The sequence below is a fragment of the Pelophylax lessonae genome, assembly GCF_965119305.1.
Source record: "Pelophylax lessonae genome assembly, chromosome: 3".
In the NCBI taxonomy this organism is placed as follows: Eukaryota; Metazoa; Chordata; class Amphibia; order Anura; family Ranidae; genus Pelophylax; species Pelophylax lessonae.
The window spans coordinates 341,597,223-341,623,494 of NC_138770.1; positions in this window are offsets into that span (position 1 = coordinate 341,597,223).

Consider the following 26,272-nt stretch of genomic DNA (forward strand, 5'->3'; position numbering starts at 1 on the left):
GTTATGTGAAAAAGCAGTGCTTAGAGAATTTAACCCAACCCAACTCCAAAACAGAGGGGCGGGGACTACGTCTGTCGATGAGCTAAGAGAAAAGGATTTTACGGTAAGATTTTACAAAAATCCATTTTTCTCTAGCGCTCATCGACAGACGTAGTCCTCGGTGATACACCACCTTCGGGACGTCCCAGAGCAGTATCACAACTGAGGGGTGGGAAATGGAAATCAAATCCCAATCTAGAAGGCCCAACCGGTGCCAACTAGAAGTTTACAATGCTCATCCTTAATGATGAGACTCAACCAAAAAAAGAGAAAACAATTTTTTTTTTTTTTTTTTCAAACAGAAAAAAACCCTCGAGGTAGACCACCGGTCTCCTCAAATTGCGGCCTGCAAAACCTTGCGGCCAAATGAGGCATCCGCCGATGCCGTCACATCAATTTTATAGAATTTTGTAAAGGTATGTACCGACGACCAGGTGGCCGCCTTACATACCTGGACCACTGACGCCTGATGGCGAAAGGCCCAGGAAGTACTGAGCGCTCGAGTGGAGTGCGCCCTAACAGGGAACGGAGGACTCTGACCCTTAATAGAATAAGCCTGTACCACCGTTTGTCTAATCCATTTGGCAATGGTCGCGGCAGATGCAGGCAAACCCTTTCTGGGGCCATCCGTGATCACAAAAAGTGAATCCGTCTTACGGAATGATTCCGTAGCTTTCAGGTATACCCTGATTGCCCGAACCACATCTAAGGAATGCAACGCATGTTCCCGATGATGCTTGGGCTGAGGACACAAGGAAGGTAGTACAATATCTTCATTCAGATGAAAATCTGAAACCACCTTGGGAAGAAAAGATGGCTTAGGATGAAGTACTACCTTATCCCTATGAATCACTAGGTATGGTGACTGGCATGATAATGCCGCCAGTTCTGACACCCTGCGAGCAGAAGTAATAGCCACCAAGAAGGCCACCTTCTGGGATAGAGTAAGCAAGGGAATCTCCCTGATGTTTTCAAAGGGAGGTTTCTGTAGAACCGACAAAACCAAATTAAGATCCCAGGGCGGTAAGGGCGCGCGGACTGGAGGAGCCAGGTGCCGCACCCCCTGGATGAAATTCCGCACCAAGGATTTGGTAGCTAAAGGCTTCTGAAAGAAGATTGCTAATGCTGAAACTTGACCCTTGATGGTGCTCAAGGCTAGCTTCTGCTCAACCCCTTGTTGCAAAAAGGCCAATATTCGAGTCACCGAATAGGTACGTGGAGGAAATCCTAAAGATTCGCACCACGCAATATAAGTCTTCCATGTGTGATAATAGACTTTGCTGGAAGTCGCTTTCCTTGCTTTAATAAGGGTAGGAATGACTGAAGTAGGCAAACCTCTGTCCTTCAGTACTTGGGTCTCAATGGCCAGGCCATTAAAACCAGCGACTGTAAAGCACGAAGGTAAATTGGTCCTTGAGACCACAGACACTCCCTGAGACGAAGTTCCCACGGAAAGTCTGCGACTAACATGTCCAAGTCGGCCAGGCCGGCTTGAGGAGGCCAGCCTAGAATTTCTAGGACCACTGGCGCTGATTGGATCTGAACCAGGCGTCCCTAGAGCTATCTGGCCCCGACCATCCGAGAAAGTCTGGTCGTTTTCTGTTCCCACACATTTATCAGATACCTGATAGTTATCAGGAAAGGTGATCTTTTCTGGTTGAACCTCAGGGACCGAAGTCACCCGACTAGAGGCTACTTGGCCTATCTGGTCAACCAGATCCGATTCCTGTGAGGTATCGGGACTAATCTTAGGAAAAGGTAAAGGAAAAGATCTTTTCAGGGAACGGTAACTACCGCTTCCTGTGGTACTTAAATGTTGGAAGGGAAGAATCGCACCGGTAGTAGTGGTAGATGCTCGATCTAATGTCCTGAATACCGGTGAAAACGTCCCCCCACCCTGAAACCGGGTGGGGGCGCACCTTCAGGCTGTGTACTCCTTTGCTTCGGGTTTGGCTGGGTTGGTCCCCTTCTTGAACCCTCCTGGAGGAGTCTTGCCTTTCCCGCTAGTACCAGCCGGGCGCCCTTTATGGGCGGTAAAGAAAGGTCCTCGCTTGTTGCGAGGTCCCTTAGCTTTTGCAGCCTGTGGCAAAAAAGTGCTCTTGCCCCCAGTGGCATCCTTAATGATTTCATCTAGGTTGGCTCCAAATAGACGATTCCCCTGAAAGGGGAGATTGGTCAAGGTCTTTTTGGAACCTAGGTCAGCTGACCAGCATATTAACCACAGCACACGTCTGAGGATCACTGCTAACTTAGATGCATGCCCTAATAGGGGAATAGTGTCCAAGGCTGCGTCACAGATAAACCGTAGCCCTTGTATGATCTGTTCCATCAAATCAGATGTCTCCTGGGGAATATCTTTTCCCCTAAGATCTTGGCGTACCATTTTCGCCCATTCCGTAAGTGTCTGGGAAACTAGACCAATAACGATTACTGGTCTAAATGCTGACCCTATCAGAGAAAAGATAGTGCGGGACTCTGCTTCTATCTTTCGATCCACCGGGTCCTTAAAGGACGAAGTGTCCTCCACTGGAATAACCGTGGCTTTATTCAGCCTGGAAATAGGCGGATCCACGACTGGTGGTACCGTCCATTTCTTAATGATGGATTCCTCAAACGGATAGCGTCTAGCAATACGCTTGGAAATAGTAAAGGTACGTTTAGAATGCTCCCATTCTCCTTTAATCTGATTACCAAAACATTTAGGTACAGGAAAAGCCTTTGCCGTCTTGATGGGCTTATTAGTCCCAAAAAGCCTCTCTGTTTCAGTTGCCTCTGCCGGTAAAGCCTCAAGTTTTAAGGTTTCTTGCACTGCCACAACTAGTGCGTCCACCAATGCTTCTTCCTGAATTATAGCAAGAGAAGAAGCGTCCTCCTCACTGTCTGAGGGGGCTTTACCTGGGATAACAGCCCTTGCAGAGGAACCTGCAACTGCCGTGACCATCTCTGAATCTGAGTCAGAGGTGTCAGATGGTATAGGGGTAGGCGGGGGTCGCTTCCTTGACCCCCGTCCCTGACAGGCCGCCTCCACCCGAGCCACCATAGACTCCAAAATTGCTGTAAATGACTCTATACTCTGTGCACCGGCGGGTCCCGAGGCCCCCTCGAGGGAAACAGGTGGGGGAATATGTGTGGCAGGGTCCATAATAACTCCAGTTACTTCCTGGATAATATAATTCAAAAGTAAAGAAAAAAACTTTTTTTTTTTTTTTTTTCTGACCCCCAGCGCCACAAAAAAGCCCCTTAGTGTTACCTGCTTAGGGATCCCTATCGATCGAGAGAGAGAGAGATAGACCCCCAGGCTCACCACTTGATGCTCAGAGTTAAACTGCAACAGCTTATAGCGCTGTCTTGACAAACAGGAAGTCTTTTGGCTGGCTGCCCAGGAAGAAAGGAGGCGGCTCCGCCCCTCTGCACGCCTTCCGGCGCCTCCCCCAAGCTCCACGAGGTGTAGAATCACCTCAAACATGGCCGCCCCCATGCTGGAGACACGAGGCTACGCCAAAATGGCGGCTCGTGCGATCCAGCAAAAAAAATGGCGGCGGCCTAAACTGAATAGCGGTGTGCTGCAGGGCACACAACACTCTCTCTGCATGGGGATATGGCATGGTTGGCGGTACCGGCCCTGGCGGACCGCGTGGCCGTTCGGGAGGCCTGCTAAATAGCTGGAGATCTGATTTGGAAGGCAGTCTACATGTGCGTGGCTTCTGACTGGTAGGTAGCTTATACTTAACCCATAAGATTCCCAGAATGCCACAGATTACATCTTTAAAACATGTATACAATAGATTGTTAGCTCCCAAGCCAAGCCTCCTGGATTTTGCACACATAAATCACACTCAAAGTAGGAGGATTTGTGACATGTTATAGGATAGAAAGGACTCTTTCTTACCATACAGAGAGGGGCCCGCGTTCACCACAAAACCCGTCAGGGAAAAAGGGGGAACCTACTACTCACCATACCGGAACCAGGCGGGCACCAACTCCTGACAGTACCCCTCTCCACCGAGGCGGGAGGGCTGTCGACCAATACGGACGCCGTGACTCATGGTCTTTGGCGTTTCAGCGAGACGTTTAACTCGCGGGGTCAGTCCCTTAATGGGACTTTGTCGCGGCCGACCCAGCGCGGAGCTATGGCCTGCACGCGCTCGTAGGCTGAACTGGGGTGACCACCGGATCTCAACATCCAGCCCGTCGCCCAGTTCAGCTTTCTTGCTTGAAGATCTCACAGGAACACTGGAGAAAAAAGCTGTCTAAAAAATCTTTTTAAGAAAAAAATCTTGCCAGGACCGAAGATCCCAGCAAGGTATCTAGGTCCTTACTCCTAACTAGACAGAAAATAACTGATTTGCTGAGGCAGAGAGAGAGAGGATATACCCTCTGGGACTGCCCCTAGGGTGTGGCCAGAGCTTTTTAATTTCCTGTCTAGTCCTGCTCCTGCGGAGGTAACATAACCCGAAGGTGGTGTATCACCGAGGACTACGTCTGTCGATGAGCGCTAGAGAAAAACCCTTTTACATTGACAGACTAATCCCGTTTGCCGGTCAGTTTTTCAAGCTGGTCAGATCGGACCATCCATAGCTCTCTATGGAGCAGTGGATGTCAGTGTACATGTGCCCACTGACACCCGCCAGCATCCAATTCTTTCCACTAAAAATAGATGGATGTGCATCCGTTCCCCATCTGTCCAGTAAATCAAATCGGATGACAGTCGGATGGAAACAGACAGGTGGTCTGTTTCAATCCGACTGGCCCATAGAGAACAGCGGGCTGTATACGCTCTGCATAGAGGAGGGGACCCAGACCTGTCATCCGCCTGCTCAGCAGGGATCAGCGGAGAGATACCCCTCTTAGCAGGTGGATATGCTTGCTGGAGTCCGCCCCGTCTGAAAGGGCCCTAAATTCAAATATTGCTGTATTTTTATTTTTTTTCACAAAATGAAGTTACATGTTAACTGCTTCCCACCCGGTTACTGTATATACCAGCTGAGGTCTTGAGAATGACACTAATATTAATTTTAAGCTATATCTAACAACCCCGCTGAGACATAAAAAAAAGCCAATCTGTTCAAAATACTGTATACAATTGTATGTAGGAAAAAAAAAATATGTATGAAGATTGGAATGCACTTACACTGTATAAGAAAGTAAACTGTGTTAAAGAGTAACTCTTTTGTTAAGAAAAAATAATTTCCTCTGTTTGACAGATGTACATTGTGAGACTTTAACACATTTTGAAGCAGATTTCTACCTTTTTTTTAGATATGAAGAAAATTCTGCTTGTTTTAAAATGTCCTTTGCAGATTGATTCTGAATGGGAGGGTCTGGTTTATTATAATTACCTGGTGCATCCTCATTGTAATGAGAAAAGCTACAGCATCTACATCCCTTTAGGTGTATTTAACCCACATGGAGTATCTCACCAAAACTGAATGCTCAAAATTTCACTTGTATCTTAACTTCCTCCCATCCGCGCTACAGCCTATATACGGCTGCAGCGCGGACTTGAATTTTCGGGAGGCCGTTTTTAAATGGCCTCCCAGGAGCAGGCTCCCCGCGCGCTCCCGCGAGCGTGCATCAGGGAGAATCTGTGTCGGCCGTGTCCCTTGGACACAGCCGATCACAGATCGTGGTGAATGGCCAATCACAGCGGCCATTCACCACGTGATCGGACCATCCAATGAGAGATGATCTCATATGTAAACATATGAGATCATCTCTCATCGCCGGCGCTCCTTCCTCACATGGAGCCTGCAGTGTGAGGAAGGAGGGGGAGCCGTCAGCCGCCGGGGACACAGAGACATGTAATCAGGGCACTGATCACCAGTGCCCTGATTACTAAAACGTAAAAAAACATACAAATTGCCCCCAACAGTGCTCACAGTGCCCGCCATCAGTGTCCCCCATCAATGCCCACAATCAGTGCCCATAGTGCTGCCAGTCAGTGCCCATCAGTGTCTGCTCATCTAGGCACTGATGAGCACTGACTGGCAGCACTATGGGCACTGAGTGTGGGCATTGATGATGCTGCCCATCAGTGCTCATCAGTGCCGCTCATCAGTGCTCATCAGTGCCACCCGTCAGTGTCCATCAGTGCCATCCGCCAGTGCCCATCAGTGCCGCCTCTCAGTGCCCATCAGTGCCGCCCGTCAGTGCCGCCTCTCAGTGCCCAGCAGTGCCACCTCTCAGTGCCACCTCTCAGTGCCCAGCAGTGCCGCCTATCAGTGCTCATCAGTGCTGCCTATCAGTGCCGCCTATCAATGCTGCCTATCAGTGCTCATCAGTGCGGCATATTAGTACCTCCTCATCAGTGCCCATAAGTGCCACCTCATCAGTGCCCATAAGTGCCACCTTATCAGTGCCCATCAGTGCAGCCTATCAGTGCCCATCAGTGCCGCCTCATCAGCGCACATCAGTGAAGGAGAAGAATTTATTTTCAAAATTTACTCGCAGAAAATAAGAAAAACTTTTTTTTTTTTTCAAAATTTTCTGTCTTTATTCTTTTTTTTGTAAAAAATAAAAAACCCAGAGATGATTAAATACCACCAAAAGAAAGCTCTATTTGTGTGAAAAAAATGATAAAAATTTCATATGGGTACAGTGTAGCATGACCGCGCAATTGTCAGTCAAAGTGTGACAGCACTGAAAGCTGAAAATTGGCCTGGATGGGAAGGGTGTTTAAGTGCACAGTAGGCAAGTGGTTAATGCAAACTTTTGGATCAATCACAAAAGTAGGAAATGACGTATGTGTGCAGAATGCCTCCAGGTTGCCATATTACATTAAATTGTACAGAAAATTACAACAGACGCAGACTGAAATGGAAAGGTAATTTTTAATATAAAACCCTTTTACATTGACAGACTAATCCCGTTTGCCGGTCAGTTTTTCAAGCTGGTCAGATCGGACCATCCATAGCTCTCTATGGAGCAGTGGATGTCAGTGTACATGTGCCCACTGACACCCGCCAGCATCCAATTCTTTCCACTAAAAATAGATGGATGTGCATCCGTTCCCCATCTGTCCAGTAAATCAAATCGGATGACAGTCGGATGGAAACAGACAGGTGGTCTGTTTCAATCCGACTGGCCCATAGAGAACAGCGGGCTGTATACGCTCTGCATAGAGGAGGGGACCCAGACCTGTCATCCGCCTGCTCAGCAGGGATCAGCGGAGAGATACCCCTCTTAGCAGGTGGATATGCTTGCTGGAGTCCGCCCCGTCTGAAATTCAAATATTGCTGTATTTTTATTTTTTTTCACAAAATGAAGTTACATGTTAACTGCTTCCCCCCGGTTACTGTATATACCAGCTGAGGTCTTGAGAATGACACTAATATTAATTTTCACAAAGTCTGCTGCCTGAGTTTTTATGATGGCAATCGAAATATACTCCAGGATGTTATAAAGAGTGATCAGATGAATTGACATTAATTGAAAGTCTCTCTTTGCCATGAAAATGAACTTAATCCCCCCAAAAAAAAACATTTTCACTGCATTTCATCAGTAAAGTCACAAAAGGACCAGCTGACATCATGTCAGTGATTCTCTCACTAACACAGGTGTCAGTGTTGATGAGGGCAAGTCTGGAAATCACTCTGTAATGCTGATTGGATTAGAATAACAGACTGGACTTTAAGGTAGGATGGTACTTACAAAGATTACACCTAAATCAACCATTTATCAAATCATCAAGAACATCAAGAAGGGGTTTAGTTGTTGTGGAGAAGGCTTCGGGGTACTCAAAAAAGTCCAGCAAGCGCCAGGACCGTCTCCTAGACCGTCTCCTACAGTTGACTAAGCTGTGGAATTGGACATCACCAGTGCAGAGCTTGTTTAGGAATGGCAGCAGGCAGGTATGAATACATCTGCATGCACAGGGAGGCGAAGACTTTTGGAGGATGATCTGGTGTGAAGAAGGCTGGCAAAGAATCCACTTCTCACCATAAAAAACATCAGGGACTGATATTCAGCAAGAGGTACAGGAATTTGACTTCTGGGGAATGGGGTAAAGTAATTTTCTCTGATGAATCCCCTTCCTGATTGTTTGGTGCATCCAGAAAAACTCTTGTCCAGAAAAGAAAAGGTGAGCGCTACCGTCAGTTCTGTGTCATGCCAACAGTAAAGCATCCTGAGACCATTCATACATGGGGTTGCTTCTCAGCCAAGGGAGTGGGCTCAATTACAATTATGCCTAAGAACACAGCCATGAATAAAGAATGGTACAAAAACATCCTCCGAAAGCAACTTCTCCCAAACATGCTGGAAATGTTTGGTGACAAACAATGCCTTTTTCAGCATGATGGCAAAAGTGATAACTAAGTGGCATGGGGAACAAAACATGGACATTTTGGGTCATGGCCAGGAAACTCCACAGACCTTAATCCTATTGAGAACTTGTGGTTAATCTTGAAGAGGAGGGTGAACAAAAAATACCCCCATAAATTCTGACAAATTATAGGAAATTGATTATGCAAGAATGTGCTGCCATCAGTCAGGATGTTGCCCAGAAGTTGATTGGCAGCATGCCAGGGAAAATTGCAGAGGTCTTGAGATATGTGATGGATACATGGATAGTAGGTTAAATTGTTTTTAGTGGCATAGTTCACACCAGTATGGTCAGTCCCAGGGCGTTCTAGTTCCAGACAAAAAAAAGTAGAACACACTGCATTTTTTCTGCACTTGACTGTACTGGAACACGGTAAAACGCATCAAAGATGCACCGGATTGCACCTAAACGCACCAAAAACACCCTATAACACACATGTCCTTATTTAACCACTTGCCGACCGATCACATGGAGCGTACTGCGGCAAAGTGGCTCGTTATCGTCCGGCTATGTAGGTCTACGTCGCTGGACTCCTCCCCTTGTCGGCGGCACGCGCGCTCCGCTGGAGGCTCGCTCCCGCTGTATTCAGACATAGCAGGAGTCGGGCCAGGGGAGGAGAGGCGGTATTCACCGCCGCTCTTCCCCGATTGTCGGCGACCTGAGGACAGCCAAGGAAATTTACCTTGTTGACAAACCAGGACCTCCAGGAGCATTTTTATCCTACTAAAAGGGTATAACTCTAAAGCCTGGCACACACAATGAGATTATCGGGTGAATAGTCTGTTTTTTGTTGCATGCTAGTCACATATCGAAAATGAAGAGGTTGTCTCGTACGACAGAATACAACTTCAGAAGTGATGTAATGTGTTTCATTTTTTTGTATTAATGCTTTAGTATTTGAGCATGCCTAGTCTTGCTCTTATGATTTTTTTCAGCTGAAAACTGTACTAGTTAAACAAAATCGGACGTTATGTTCATGTGCGATAAAAATTTTATAGCCTGCACCTTCAGGTTTTACCGTCCGAAAAGTAGGAATCGGCTGCTGAAACCACTATAATCAGATAATCGGCTGATTGTTTGTCATACCAAATTTTACTTCTGATTTTCTTATCATGTGTACAGGCCTTTAGTATGGCAAGCTATATATAGGGAGTGGCGCTAGCAGTACTATCATACACCTCCCCCTATTCTACAATGTGATTGTACACCATACCTGCTCTCATGCACGTATATTCTCTCCTATATACACAATTCTCACACTAATAAAGTACATGAACCAATAAATGCAAAAATATTTGGTGTGACTCTGGCCATACTATAAAACACCTCCCCACCTTTTTTACACAACTTCTGCCTAAAAAAGTGCCTTCATATATTGTGTAATACAGTGCTTCAATAATCTTGTGTAAACAAAGGTGTTTCAATGTAGTACCTTGCTTTGTGCACTGGTGCGCAGTCATGTTGGAACAGGAAGGGGCCATCCCCAAACTGTTCCCACTAAGTTGAGAGCATGAAATTGTCCAAAATGTCTTGGTATGCTGACGCCTTAAGAGTTCCCAGCTTTGGAACTAAGGGGCCAAGCCCAACCCCTGAAAAACAACCCCACATCTTAATCCCTCCTCCACCAAATGGTTTGGACCAGTGCACATAGCTAGGTCCATAAAGACGTGGTTGAGCGGGTTTGGGGTGGAGGAACTTGACTGGCCTGCACAGAGTCCTGGCCTCAACCTGACAGAACACCTTTGGGATGAATTAGAGCGGAGACTGCGAGCAAGGCCTTCTCGTTCAACATCAGTGCCTGACCTCACAAATGCACTTCTGAAAAAGAATGGTCAAACATTACATAGACACACTCCTAAACCTTGTGGGCAGCCTTCCCAGAAGAGTTAAAGCTGTTATAGCTGCAAAGGGTGGGTCAACTCAATATTGACAGACTAAGACTGGGATGCCATTAAAGTTCATGTGCGTGTAAAGGCAGGTGTCCCAATACTTTTGACAATATAGTGTACGTGTGCTTTCTGGAGCCTCTTGCGCTCCAAGAACTGGAAGTATGAAAGTGGAAGTGATGTAATAAGCTCCACCCAACATGTTTCGTCATGGTGATGTCATCGGGGAAATCCTTTATTTTTTACTTTCCATACCGTTTTTGTTTAAATTCCTTATATCTTCCTCAGCCATCTTCCTAAAAACATCTAAAAACTCATTTCCTGCCAATTTTGGATTAAATGTTGAACTATCTTTTTAAATTTGTTTATATACTGAATATGTATTTCCTATAACCCGTTTTTCCTTACTTGCATGATATTTTTTTAGGATTAATTTCCTGAAGAACTCTGATGAAGGAAAAATACATCTTAAAGGGCTACTGACCCACTTATGATTCATAGGGGGTGAAGGGCTCCAGAGAGTGCAGAGTACAGGAGGGCAGCACAAGTGATCACTGTGAAGGATAACAACACGTTTTGCACATTATTGAAGCACCTTTATTTGCAAGATTAACAAAGCACTTTTTGCACAGGAGACATTTACACTGAATATATCACTTTATTACAGTGACTTTTTATTGGTTCTTTGTTGTATTAACTTGTGCACTTTATTAAAAAGGTTGTAAACCTCCCAAAAAGGCAAAGGCATAATGAGCTAGTGTGCATCACATAATAGCTCATTATGAAATACTTACCTTAAAACAAAGCCCCCACAGCACTGCCCACACAACACTTACACGGCCGACATGTTAACCCGTCTTCCTTCTGGGTTCGTGCCCTCAGGCCATCTGATTGGCCGGAGCCATGATGATGTCACTCTGGCACATGCACACGGGAGCTGCCGTTCACTGCACAGGGCTCTGAAGGAGCGGCATGGGCGGCCGTTCCTTCAGAGCGCATGCGCCAGTGATGTCACTGGCTGCATGCAAAGTAAATATCTCCTATACGGTGCATGTTTAGGAGATATTTACAGCACCTATAAGTAAGCATTATCCATAGGTATGCCTTATCATAGGCTTACCTATAGGTATAAGTTACATAGAAACTTTACTTCCTCTTTAAGGCGGGAGTTGTGTAAAAAAAGGAGGGTGGAGGTATTTATAGTACTACCGGTGTCACATCAAATATTTATGCACTTTTATAAGAGTGAGAATTGTGTATATAGGAGATAACATACCAGCAAGCACTGTGTACAATCACATTGTAGAATGGGAAGGTGGATTATAGTACTGCTAGCACCACATCAATATAAATCTTGTCATACCCCATAAGTGTTAAAAACACCAGCCTATGAGATGTGTTTAGTATTGTGACATTTAAATGTGAAAATTTTAGAAAATGACAGTGTCTTCAGAATGAAATGGAAAGGTCATTTTTAATACTCTCTCACAAACAGGGACCTCCTAATCCTCCTGTATTATTTTATAAAACAATCCTGTACAATAAAAATAATAATGGTTCGACATGTTAATAAAACTGTACATATTATTGTAACTACTTATCCAGGTGACTTATCTCTTGTTTTTTCATTTGGTGGTAAATAGTTGTTCGTTTTTTAAAATGTACCTGCATATTTCATGCTATTACTATGACCTACCACCAAAGGACAAAATAAAACAAATTTCCCTACTTCTGATAATTGCAGTGATGCAACATACAGTATGTGTATAGTGTTTGTTGTTTGTACCCATAGTAGGGTCCAGAAGCAATAGAGCACATTTTTTTTTTTTAAGCCTACCTAAAACACACTGACCCTAACTTTGCACATGACCTTTGACCCTCAAATACTGATCTAGTTATTTTATCTTTATCATATTTATCAAATACTGATCTAGTTATTTTATCTTTATCATATTTATCAAATACTGATCTAGTTATTTTATATTTATTTTTACTATTTTTTTTTTTTTTTACAAACTTATTTGTTTACCAGCTTCTCCTCTAGCAAAGAGAAATGGATATATTTTTTTTCTCCATTCAACGCATAGCAAACATTAAAAAGGGATTTCCGTAACAGACATTACGATTTGTGCCATGGAAGGAACCCAGAGGGTTCATTCATGGCAATTGAACAATTTTGTCCACATTGGAGGGGGGGGGGGGGGGGGAGACACACATTAGGAGAGGTATCTCCAAATTGGAGACTAAAGCCCCGTACGCACGTACTGATCGTCGGCCGAACGATCGGCCATCTTTTGTCCAGGGCTGTCGTGTCTGTTGAAAACTGCAAAAGACTGCACACGAATTTTGTCGGCCAACAACAGCCGACTGCAGAAGTTATGTCATGTGATGGTTAACTTTCCTTGTCTTTTTTTCTTTTCTGAGCATGCCCAGTCTTGCTAATCTGCTGTCTGTCGGCCGAAATCTGTACTGACTGGCGAACAATCGGCCGTTCTGGTGTTGGCCAACAAAAATTTTAATGCCTGCGTGACAGATTCTGTTCGGCCGAAAATGCGCTGTCGGCTGACGGAAGCATCATACTAAAGCCCCGTACACACTTACCGATTGTCGGCCGTAAATATTCGGCCGACGACCGATCGGCCGATTGTAGGCTTGTTAGTATGATGCTTCCGACAGCCGAGAGCGCATCTTCGGCCGAACAGAATCTGTCCTGCAGGCATTAAAATTTTTGTTGGCCAACACCAGAACGGCCGATTGTTCGCCAGTCAGTACAGATTTCGGCCAACAGACAGCAGATTAGCAAGACTGGGCATGCTCAGAAAAGAAAAAAGACAAGGAAAGTTAACCATCACATGACATCACTTCTGCAGTCGGCTATTGTTGGCCAACAAAATTCGTGTGCAGTCTTTTGCAGTTTTCAACAGACACGACAGCCCTGGACAAAAGATGGCCGATCGTTCGGCCGATGATCAGTACGTGTGTACGGGGCTAGTGAATTTTTTGGTTTAAATAATACAGACCACATGGTTTGAACATAGATTGGGATGTTAATTCCTTCATCAATAATAGCTAGAGTTTTTAATTTCTTTTGCTGATTCTGATTTGTCATTTTTACATATACATGTGTAATACAGTATGAGCAGTGGTTTGTTTTGCAGGCCTACTCAGCATTCACTGAACCCGAGTTGTGGATGGTCGTTGTGTCTGTGTCACGTGGTTGCGTCATTTTTTTTAAATGTTGTAAGTGAGATACTTTTGTTTATGAGTAGACCACAGATTGAGAATTTGTGAATACATCTATGCAATATTACCTCAAATGCTGCTTCATTATTATATTCACAAATGAATATGTATAATTCATATTAAATTGTAATATAAAAGAAGTGTTGTCGCCATCATATTCAATTTTTATTCATTTTATATTTTTTTTTTCTATATTTCATACTCTTTATTATGCTTACAGTCTTTTTGCTGTTTGTGTTTAATTATTTTTTATCATGTTGGAATTTGCGTTCCACGGGCTGTGTAATTCTGTTTTGTTCATTCCTTTACGTCATATCCGGCCGTGGCATGGAACGCATGGACGTCATGTCCGTTGTTACTATGGCTCTTAGTTTCCGGATCAGCTGACAGGTTAGTTCCGGTCTATGGAGCGTACAACATTTCCGTTTTCCTGTTGTTGTAAGGAATATCGTTTTTTTATCTTTGTCATTTTCAGACATTCGTAATTATATATGAGTCGATTTTCTCATCCCCCCTATGTTTACTTGTATTACATTTTTATTTTTATATCGATTTACTATAATTCATGTTTATTCATTTCAGGCCGTTGCCTGTATATAACAGATAGATGTGCGTTACGTCGCCATGCCCCCGATGACATCAAATATGACAAAATGCGTCAGCAGGAGTTGAACCACGTGATGCACACGCACTATCCAAGCTCGGCCATGTTACCGGTTTGAAACAAACCATTGCTATTGTATTATCTTTGTTCCTGCCTGATGCTTTTGTGCACATTGTGAGTACCCTGTACACATTTTCTATATTGTCTTTAACCACTTAAGTCCTGGAGGATTTGGCTGCTCAAAGACCAGGGCCTATTTTGCGATTCGGCACTGCGTGAATTTAACAGACAATTGTGCGGTCGTGCGGCGCTGTACCCAAATTAAATTGACGTCCTTTTTTTCTCACAAAGAGAGCTTTCTTTTGGTAGTATTTGATCACCTATGCGATTTTTACTTTTTTGCGCTATAAACAAAAAAAGAGCGACAATTTTGAAAAAATAACAATATTTTTCACATTTTTTATATGAAATTCCCCAAAAAAATGTAAAAATCAAAATTTTTTAACATTTTAGGCCAATTTGTTTTCGCAATAAGCATATTTTGATTGGTTTGCGCAGAAGTTATTGCGTCTACTAACTACGGGAAAGATTTATGTCATTTTTATTGTTTTTTTTTTTACTAGGAATGGCAGTGATCTGCAATTTTTTTTTTTCGGGACGGCGACATTGCGGCAGGCAGATCGGACCCCTGACTGACATTTTTGGGTGTACCAGTGACATTACTACAGTAATCAGTGCTATAAATATGCACTGTTACTGTAAAAATTACACTGGCAGGGAAGGGGTTAACTTCATTGGTGATCAGTGGGTTAAATGTATCCCTAGGGGCGTGATTCTAACTGTGGGGGGCGTGGCTTGTGATGTAACCACAGAGACATACGATCCTACATAGCAGGATCGTATGATCTCTGCAGTTACACCAGGGAGAATGACAGGCGGCTTTGTTTACATTAGCCGCCTGCCTTTCTCCCTCTTCAGCGGGAGATTGCGAGTGGCCGGCGGACATTGGAGCCACCGGTCACTCGCGCGGGGATGTTAGTGAACGAGCGGAGGCGGGAGTGTGCCTCCGGCGGCGCGCACTCGCCCCCTAGAGGCACGTGGGCGAGCGACGTAGCCCTACGTCGATTTGCCTCTAGGGGGCTGACTGCCGAAGTAAATAGTCATGCGGCGGTCGGAAAGCGGTTAATACATTTTATAAAGCAATGCTTGGGCAATGAACGTTTTTATTTTTCTGTACACATATCCTTGGAACTTCGTTCCATGAGTCTTAACCTCCCTGGCGGTATGATTATTTCGGATTTTGGATACTGAAAGCGGTACCATTATTTTGCTAGTAATTCTTAAGGATGAGCAGCCCAAACCAACTATTTATATATGATTTCTTTTTACTGTGCGTTCTTCTTTATAACATACCGGGTATGATAAAGTTTGAAACACAAAATCATAAATTATTATATAATAAATAACTATAAAATAATAACAAATAATAATATAATAATAATAACACTTTTTTTCTCCAAAAAAATAACACTTTTTATTCAATAAATTATAGTAAATAACGTAATCAAAAACACTGACATTTTTTTTTTGTGCAATATTAATGGTCATATTGCTTCAATAAACGTCCCGGGTGTGGAAAATTTTGAAACAGGGTACAGCACAAAGTCCAACGTCACAGTCAGGACAGTGGTACCGCGTTTCTTTTCTGATTTTCCGTCCAGTGTCGTCACGCTTGGAACAACAAACCACACACATCCTTGTGGGTGCAGACTTCTTTTCCGTTGGTGGAATGTGGTCCATAAAGTGACGACCGGTCAGGCATTCGAGGTTCACAACACCAGCAGCACGGCATCCAGATCTACTTACTGTTTGTGTTTAGTGCCTGAGAAATATGAGCTCAGCAATTTTCCACACAAAGTCCGCATGAACCACAGGCCTGTCACTCTTCTTTTTTAGGAGAATGAATGCGTTCCACAAACACTGTTCCAGGAGATGCCTGAATATTTTTTTATAATATTTTTTTTGTTGTTTGCGCATTGCCGGATAGAAAGTCATGGCCTGGTCAGCTCTGTCCACACCTCCCATGGTGTTGTTATAATCTATGACCAGTTGTGGTTTCATAACATCTTTTCCACCTTTTTTGTGTACCATGACAGTAGCGGTGTTGTGGATGGTACTCATCAGGCAGACATCTTTTTTGTCGCGCCATCTCAGTGCCAACATTTTTCCTTTCTGCCAGGCAACTATTTCTCTGGGCTTGAGCTTTTTGTTGGCAAAGGTGGGGGCATGTCACGCCGGTTAGCTCTAACGATCCCATAAGCATCCGTCTTGTGTTGTAGAAGGAACTCAAACAGTTCTGGGGATGTATAAAAATTGTCTGTGGTGACACAGTACCCCTGATTCAGCAGAGGCTCAATAAGCGTCAGAACTGAAGCGGTTGCCATTCCATAGCTGCTGAACCTTTCGTTGAATTTGGTTCCTCTCCCGGTGTATAGGACCGAATTCCAAATATATCCAGAGCTGGATTCACACAGCATAAATGACTTTATGCCAAAGCGTGCTCTCTTGGATGCAATATACTGTATCCAGCTGAGTCTACCTTTATAGGCCATTAGACTTTCGTCTATACAAATGTCTCTTTCTGGGACATAGGACTGCTGGAAATTTTTCAAAATTAGTTGATAAATGTCCCAAATCTTTTTGAGCTTCAGAGCTGGATGAGAAGTCTCGTCAAATTCATCATTATTTGTAAAGTGCAAATACTTCATAATGAGCGAAAATTTGTACTCCAACATAACCGTGCCAAAAAAAGGAGTGGGCAGTAATTTGTTGGTGGTCCAATACCACTTCTGCAGGGGTTTCCCCACCACTCCCTGCAGAATAATTAGGCCCAGAAATTTCCAGATGTCCGCTTTTGTCACGGGTTCCCACATCCTGCTCCTTGAAAACCGCGGATGCGCTGTGGCTTGTTGCTCCTGGTACCGATTGGTTTCCACAACAATCTTTTCAATAACCTCATCGGTCAAAAAGAGTTGCAGGTATGCAAGGGGTTGTCATCCTCAACATCCACTTTGATACCAGGTGCTCCGGTAAATGGGAACCTTGGGGGCGCTACGTGCTCCATACCACAGTCGATCGAGCACCAAGTCCGCACATCGCTGGGCACAGTCGCAGCATCATCGCTGAAATTGCTTTCTGCGTCCGATGCCGAACTTCCCCATGGATCGCTATCACTCCACTCTGCAAGCGGTTCTGTATCGCTGTCGCCCAGCAGGTCATATACCGCTTTTGAGGTTGCGGCGTGCTTGCTTGATGCCATGGTCGCTCTGCAGTGTCCAGACACAAGGTACAGGAAAAATGCAGGAAGTGCAATGGAGAAAGCACTGGGGGGCAATCAAAAGGTCAATTTATTTTATTTTGGCAATGTAATCCAATAGGATTACAGTGTATCAGTGTGTTTGTGCATATGCTTTTTGAATTTGCCGCCAGTTCCACCCCCCTGCGAACGTCACGTCGCAGGAGACGGAAGCCAGGGCACACAGAGGATCGGGAGTAAGCTCCGCCGCCGCTCACCGCCGAGATACATCGCTGGATCCCGGGGAAAAGGTAAGTAACCCCTCTACCAGGATCCAGTGATCTTTCTAGCGGTACCCCGAGTGTGGCTCTTTAGCTGCTCTGCCCACCGACTTTGGAACACCCTGCCACCTGACATCCACAATATTGATTTCCTACCCATCTTCAAATCACATCTCAAAACTCATCTTTTTAGAGTTAAAAATATTTTTATTAATGTTTAAGGTAATACAAACAGATGAGCTAGACACAACAAAGAACATGAAAAAGAGCCATAGGGTAAAGTGCAGACCCAGCCGATGTCTATCGCCCATAGACAGCCCGCACAGTCACCATAAATGTAACAATAAGATTACAAACGTCAAGTCTAGAAGTTTAACCACTTTACCACCGGAGGATTTTGCTGTCTTCCGTCCAGGCCACTTTTTGCGATTCGGCGCTGTGCGACTTCAACTGACAATTGCGCGGTCGTGCGACGCCGTACCCAAACGAAATTTACGTCCTTTTTTTCCCACAAACAGAGCTTTCTTTTGGTGGTATTTGATCACCTGTGCGATTTTTACTTTTTGCGCTATAAACAAAAAAAGAGCGTTTATTTTGAAAAAATAACAATATTTTTAACATTTTTTTATATGAAATTCCCCCCAAAAAAGATGTAAAAACCAATTTTTTTAAAAAATTTTGGCCAATTTGTTTTATGCTACATATGTTTGGTAAAAAAAATCGCAATAAGCGTATTTTGATTGGTTTGCGCAAAAGTTATTGCGTTTACTAACAAAGGGAAAGATTTCTGTCATTTTTGGTGTTTTTTTTTAACGCGTAATGGCGGCGATCTGCGATTTTTTTGCGGGACTGCGACATTGCGGCGGACAGATCGGACCCTTGACTGACATTTTTGACACTTTTGGGGGTACCAGTGACATTACTGCAGTAATCAGTGCTATATATATGCACTGTTACTGTAAAAATGACACTGGCAGGGAAGGGGTTCATTTTATTGGAGAGGGAGGGGTTAATGTATGCCTGGTGCTTACTGACGTGTAGGGGGGGAGGTGACTGTGTGAGTCATGGACAGATCGGATGTCCAGCTATGCTGAACAGTCCGATCTGTCACTCCCTGTCACTATGGAGATCCGCCCGCTGTGTTTACACACAGCGGGCGGATCTCCAGACTCGATCCCCGACAATCGGGTAAGAGCAGCGGCGATCGCCGCTGCTCCTCCCCTGGCTCGACTCCCGCTGTGAATGAAAACAGCGGGAGCGAGCCTCCGGCGGCGCGCAAGCGCCGCCCAGAAGGGGGAGTGTCCAACGACGTTAATACTACGTCGCTGGATGATAACGAACCACTCTGCCGCAGTAGTATTACTGTGAGCGGTTCTAAAGTGGTTAAAACAAAGTGATGAACCATCCAGAAGGAAAATCCTGTTAAGCAGTAACAACATCAAATGTAGGATTATGTAACTCATCTCAAGGTGGGGGGAAATTTGCAATCGGTTTAAGGCACGATAATAGCGTCAACCAAATATCATAACATGAACATAAGAAAGAGTAGGAAGGGGAAGAAAGAGGAGAAGCAGCCCAAGGAAGCCAAGGAAAGGGTAAAGAGTAGGGTTGAGCGAATGCGGACTGTATTGTTCGGGATCGTACCAGACTTTTTGGTGTTCGGTACCCGGACACGGATTTGAACATTTTACTGTATATTCGGGATACAGTCCGTTGTTCTGTAATTTTATTTCATGTTTTGGCGCGGTTTTAATGGCGCGGTTTCAAAAGATGCAGGGCAGCCAATCAACAAGCGTTTAACTAGTGTGCCCTTAGAAGCCATCACAGCCATGCCTACTAATGGTATGGCTGTGATTGGCCAGTGCAGCATGTGACCCAGCCTCTATATAAGCTGGAGTCACATTGCGCCGCACGTCACTCTGCTCTAACTACTGTAGGGAGAGGTTACTGATGCTGCTGAGGGAGAGATAGGAGATTATTATAGGGGAAGGCTGGAGATTGCTTTCAGGGAAAGAATAGGAAGAATCTTCTTTAATCAGACAGCGATCTACATCGATTTTATTGTGTGGGGGTGCAGTGCACAATCTTTTTGCCCTGACCAGAGCCCAGTAAGGAGGAAGGAGGAAAAAAAAAAAACTTTTATCAGTCTGTTAGGTGGGCGGCGTGCGGCGTGCAGCAGCCATGTAATGCAAGCTCAGTGCATATGTGTCTGCCTAATATAGATTAAAAAAAAAAACTTTTTTCCTTCATATTTTACAGTGACATACAGTGTTTAGACACTGCTGTTCTAATCTGCTATTCAAAAATCAACAATTTAAGGGGGAAAAAAATATTTTTCAGGTTTTCCTTCAAATGGGCAAATGGGTTTTTTTTTTACTCAATAGCAGAATAGAACAACAACAGTATCCAACCTGTTAGGCATGCGTCATGTAGCAGCCATGTAATGCAAGCTCAGTGCATATGTGTCTGCTTAATATGGATTTAAAAAAAAAACTTTTTTCCTTCATATTTTACAGTGCCATACAGTGTTTAGACCAGGGGTGGGGAACCTTTTTTTCTGTGAAGGGCCATTTGGGTATTTATAAAATCATTCGGGGGCCGTACAAAATTATCAACTTAAAAATGTGCCTGTTATATTTGGTCAAACATTTAATTAACTCATCCCTAATGTGATGGCTGCAACTGCTTCTCTTTGGTGAGGTGTGTGATGTTAGCTGGTATTGATGATGTTGCTACTTGCAACTGGTTTTCCAGGTTTGTGTCGGTCAGTCTGGAGCGCAGTCGACTTTGTGGTGATAAGTTTTGAAAATAACTGCTGGCGGGTAATGCTGGTGGGTATAGCTGGCTGGTATTGCTGGTGGGTACAGCTGTGGGTACTGCTGGCTTGTACTGTGCTGTGGGTACTGCTGGCTCAGGCTGGTACTGCTGTGGGTATTGCTGATTCAAGCTGGTACTGTGCTGTAGGTACTGCCTTGGGTACTGCTGGCTCAGGCTGGTACTGCTGGTTGGTACTGTGCTGTAGGTACTGTGCTGTAGGTACTGCTGGCTGGTACTCTGATGTAGGTACTGCTGGCTGGTACTCTGATGTAGGTACTGCTGACTCTGGCTGGTACTGCTGTGGGTACTGCTGGTTCTGCTGTGGGTACTGCTGGCTCTGGCTGGTACTGCTGTGTGTGATGCTGGCGGGAAATGCTGGCTAGCAGCGGCACGGTGCTGGAGGAAGAGGCAATGTTTCCTGTATTGGTCACAGGCGGAGTGTATTTGATATCACTCTGTCTGTGACTCACTCAGACTGTCAGAACAGAGCCGGAACTATACAGGAAGCATTGGCTCCGTTCTGACAGATCAGCTGAGAAACACAGACTCCGCTGCATGGGGGGCCGGATCAAATGACTTTGAGGGCCGCATACGGCCCCCGGGACATAGGTTCCCCATCCCTGGTTTAGACATTGCTGTTCTAATCTGCTATTCAAAAATCAACAATTTACAGGGAAAAAAAAATTATTTTTCAGGTTTTCATTCAAATGTTTTTTTTCACTCAATAGCGGAAAAAGACAACAACAGTATCCAACCTGTTAGGCGTGCGGCATGTAGCAGCCATGTAATGCAAGCTCAGTGCATATGTGTCTTCTTAATATGGATTTAAAAAAAAAAAATTTCCTTCATATTTTACAGTGACATACAGTGTTTAGACACTGCTGTTCTAATCTGCTGTTCAAAAATCAACAATTTAAGGGAAAAATAAACATTTTTCATTCATACATTACTGTGTTACCCTTTGGATACTGTTGTTCTATTCCGCTATTCAATAAACTACCATTTAGGGAAAAAAAATTAAATTGCGGCCTAGTCTGCATATTTTACTGTGAGATACACCCGTTGGATACTGTTGTTCTATTCCGCTTTTCAATAAAAACCCATTTAGGGAAAAAAAATAATGCGGCCTAGTCTGCATATTCCCGTTGGATACTGTTGTTCTATTCGGCTTTTCAATAAAAACCCATTTAGGGAAAAAATATTAAATTGCGGCCTAGTCTATATCTGTACGTGTGAGACACACCCTTTGGATACGGTTGTTCTATTCTGCTATTTAATAAACAAACACCCATTTAGGGGAAAGATATTAAATTGCGGCTTAAGGCCCGTACACACGTAGCGATTGTCGGCCGTAAATATTCGGCCAACGTCCGATCGGCCAATTGTAGGCTTGTTAGTATGATGCTTCTGACAACCGACTGCGACTTTTCGGCCGAACAGAATCTGGTGTGCAGGCTTTTTTTTTTTGTTGGCCAACACCAGAACGGCCGATTGTTCTTCAGTCAGTACAGAATTCGGCCGACAAACAGCAGATGAGCAAGTCTGGGCATGCTCAGAGAAGAAAAAACACACGGAAAGTTAACCATCACATGACATCACTTCTGCAGTCGACTGTTGTTGGCCGACAAAATTCGTGTGTAGTCTTTAGCACTTTTCAACCGACAGGACAGCACCGGACAAAAGACTGCCGATCGTTCGGCCAACAATCGGTGCGTGTGTACGGGGCTTTAGTCTGTATCTGTACGTGTGAGATACACCCTTTTAGATACTGTTGTTCTATTCTGCTATTCAATAAACACCCATTTAGGGGAAAATTAATAATTTTGCAGCGTTTGCTGATTATGTTACTGTGAGATACACCCTTTAAATTTGTTTGGCGCATCTCCTACCACCACCGAGGATTGCAGGGCGCTTCAGTTTGACTCCTGTTGCTAACTCCTCCTACTCCGCTTCCTCATCCTCATCCACTACCGCCTCCGCATCCGGAGCAGTGATCATTTGCAAGGCTTTCAGGGCAGTCATTCACAAGTGGCTCAGAGGGTGGGTTCCTGCACCCACAAACGCCACGTACACAATTGTCCAGCAAGGGCACAGTTCTGGAGGATGACGAGGTGGAGGATGAGGAGGAGGAACCATGTTCACAGCAGGTTGGCACCCAGATAACTGATAACAACAGATACTACACTTGATCTTAGCCAAAAGGTCGAGAAGCGATGCTGGTGGCATTCCCACCTGACAGCGGGGGCACAGTGGAAGCAAAAGGCGAAGGCAGAGGAGGAGGTCGCCAACGCAGCCAGGGCACCGGCAGCACCTCAGAAGGCAGGGTTAGCATGTATGAAATGTGGAAAAGCTTTGTCGGCACGCCACAACAACCAGGACCACCAGCTGTTTTTTTTTTTTAAGCCCGTGGTGTGTGAACACACTGGTGGGTGCAAAAAAAAGTGCACACCAAAAAAGTGAAACACAAATAGTGCACAGGGTGTACACATGGCCCCTGACCCTGATCCCCAGGGCCCAAGGCCCCTGACAGGGACTGGGGTACTTACACTGGCTGACCTGGCCAAAACCAGGCAACCCCGTTCTTTAGGAGGTCTGCTGAAACAGACCACCCCAAGTACTAGGTGGGGCTCTCCCAAAGAGAGACCCCATGAGAGAGGGCGAACCAAGCCAGAAGGCCATATCCACCCCCGCTCAAGACTTTCAGGGACAGGCCCAAGGACCTACACCCTACTAATCACGCTGTGCAAAATAAAGTGTACCACCACAATAAAAAACACAAAATGTGAGACACACAACACATAAGATTGGGGAAAGGGATAGTGAAGAAGTGCAAGTTTAGTGCCACGTTGCAATACTATGGCAGGCCCTTCGGCCAGGAATAAAAAATTGCTCTGGTCCTGACTCCTGACCAAAAGGCCCGGCCCTAGAGGCAGGTGTGAAAAACGCGTGTGGGAAGTGCAGTGTCCTTGGTGCCATACTCATAGTGTTGCCATACACTGTGAATTATGGCACCCCTGGACTGTCACTCCAGGGGCACATACACCACAGGCTTTTCAGAATCCCGGTCCCTGGCAAGACCAGTGCAGCCCCGTCCCTACCAGAAGGCCTCAGAACTTAGACAGCTTTGGGAGAGCCCAGCCCACAACCAGGGACACATACTTTTCCAAGGCCAGACTCAACCCAGAAGGGTGAAAAATTCCCCCCCCCGCCGCCATCACCGTTCCTTACCATATACAGTTCCTTACGTACTATACATGTACTGAATGACGGGTCTGCCCCCTTCAACTTCTGGCTCTCCAAATTGGGCACATAGCCTGAGCTTGCCCTTTATGCCTTGGAGGTGCTGGCCTGCCCTGCAGCCAGTGTATTACCTGAACGTGTATTTAGCACAGCTGGGGCGTTATCACAGACAAGCGCAGCCGCCTGTCCAGAGCCAATGTGGACAAGCTCACATTCATTAAAATGAACCAGGCATGCATCCCACAGGACTTGTCCGTACCTTGTGCAGAATATACATATATACCGGCCTTACCCAGCCATTGTTGTATTTTTGATCTTTCTCACTCTTTTGGGGTGTACCCGAATTTAAAAAGAAATGTAAAATTAAAAACAAAAACCAGTGTTGGCTACCTTGTCCTCCTCCACCGCCGCTTCCACCTACACTGCCACATCCACTGCCACCTCAACCTCCTACTCCAATAGGTGTCTCGTCCTCCTAGATCAAGATGATTATTTTTTTTTCAGTTTTTTCTGTTGTTTTAAGTTATTTCCCTATCCACATTTGTTTGCAGAGCACTTGCCATGCTCTTAAGAAGAGTTTGCTGTCATTTGCAGCCCTCTAGCCCTTTCCATGTTTTTTTTTAGAGCCATTTTAGTGCTCAAAAGTTCGGGTCACCATTGACTTCAATGGGGTACGGGATCGGGGTAAAGTTCGGGTTAAGTTCGGGTCACGAACCTGGACTTTTTTTTCAAGTTTGGCTGAACCCACCGAACCCGGACATCCAGGTGTTCGCTCAACTCTAGTAAAGAGGGAAAGCAGAAAGAGAGACAGAAAGAAAAGACGAAGGGAAGGGAGTAGGAGAATGGGGAGTCTGGAACCAATTATATAAGAAGTACACAGTAAGTTATGAGTAACTGGAAGCAATACAACAGGCCATACAGGGGAAAACTCATATTTTTAAACTAGCATACTCTGACTTCATTGATTTGTTTTTGTAATTTAATGGTTATGTATAGTGTTGAGCGAACACGGACTGTATTATTCGTGTTCGTACCGAATAATTGGATTTTTGTTACCCGAACACGAACACGGACACTTTACTGTATATTCGGGTAAAAATCCGTGTTCGGTCGTTTTATTTCCGGGTTTTGCATGCTTTGGCGCTCTTTTCATGGCGGGCTTTCAACAGCCAATCAACAATCGTTTAACTGGTGTGCCTTAAGCCATCCCAGCCATGCCTGCAAATGTCTCAGTAGCTGTGATTGGCCGTCTGAAGCATGTGACCAAGTCTTTATAAGTTCGAGGCAGCTGCAGCGGCGTCATTATGCTGCTTAGATCAGGGACAGAGCACACATCAACGTGCTGGCTGCTGATTAGGGAAAGATAGGCAGGAAAAAAACATTTGTGTCCGGATAGAATTGAGGGACAGGTCGGAGTGTTTAGGCAGGGCGAGTTGTAGGCATTTTAGGGATAGAGTCTGCTGAATTATAGGGTCAGTGTGTTCTACAAACTACAATCGATATTGCTGTGTGGGGTGGGGTCTGCACTTAGTTCTCCTGATCTACGATCTCTTCTCAATCCTGTTAGGGACAGAGTCTGCTGAATTTTAGGGAAAGTGTGTTCTACAAACTACAATCGATATTGCTGTGTGGTGTGGGATAGGAGATAGGCAGGTGTCAGTGATCCACATCCATTTTTCTGTGTGTGGGCTGCAGTGAACACAATCTTTTTGGGGTGCAGTGAACACAATCCTTTTGGAGTGCAGTGAACAAAACCTTTGTGGGGGTACAGTGAACACAATCTTTGTGGGGTGCAGTGAAGACAATCCTTGTGGGGTGCAGTGAAGACAATCCTTGTGGGGTGCAGTGAACAAAATCTTTGGGGGGTACAGTGAACACAATCTTTGTGGGGTGCAGAGAAGACAATCCTTGTGGGGTGCAGTGAACAAAATCTTTGGGGGGGGTACAGTGAACACAATCTTTGTGGGGTGCAGTGAACAAAACCTTTGTGGGGTGCAGTGAACACAATCTTTGTGGGGTGCAGTGAAGACAATCCTTGTGGGGTGCAGTGAAGACAATCCTTGTGGGGTGCAGTGAACAAAATCTTTGGGGGGTACAGTGAACACAATCTTTGTGGGGTGCAGTGAACAAAACCTTTGTGGGGTACAGTGAACACAATCTTTGTGGGGTGCAGTGAACAAAACCTTTGTGGGGTACAGTGAACACAATCTTTGTGGGGTGCAGTGAAGACAATCTTTGTGGGGTTCAGTGAACAAAACCTTTGTGGGGTGCAGTGAACACAACCTTTGTGGGGTACAGTGAACACAATATTTGTGGGGTGCAGTGAACAAAACCTTTGTGGGGTACAGTGAACACAATCTTTGTGGGGTACAGTGAACACAATCTTTGTGGGGTGCAGTGAACAAAACCTTTGTGGGGTACAGTGAACACAATCTTTGTGGGGTGCAGTGAACAAAACCTTTGTGGGGTACAGTGAACACAATCTTTGTGGGGTGCAGTGAAGACAATCCTTTTGGAGTGCAGTGAACAAAATCTTTGTGGGGT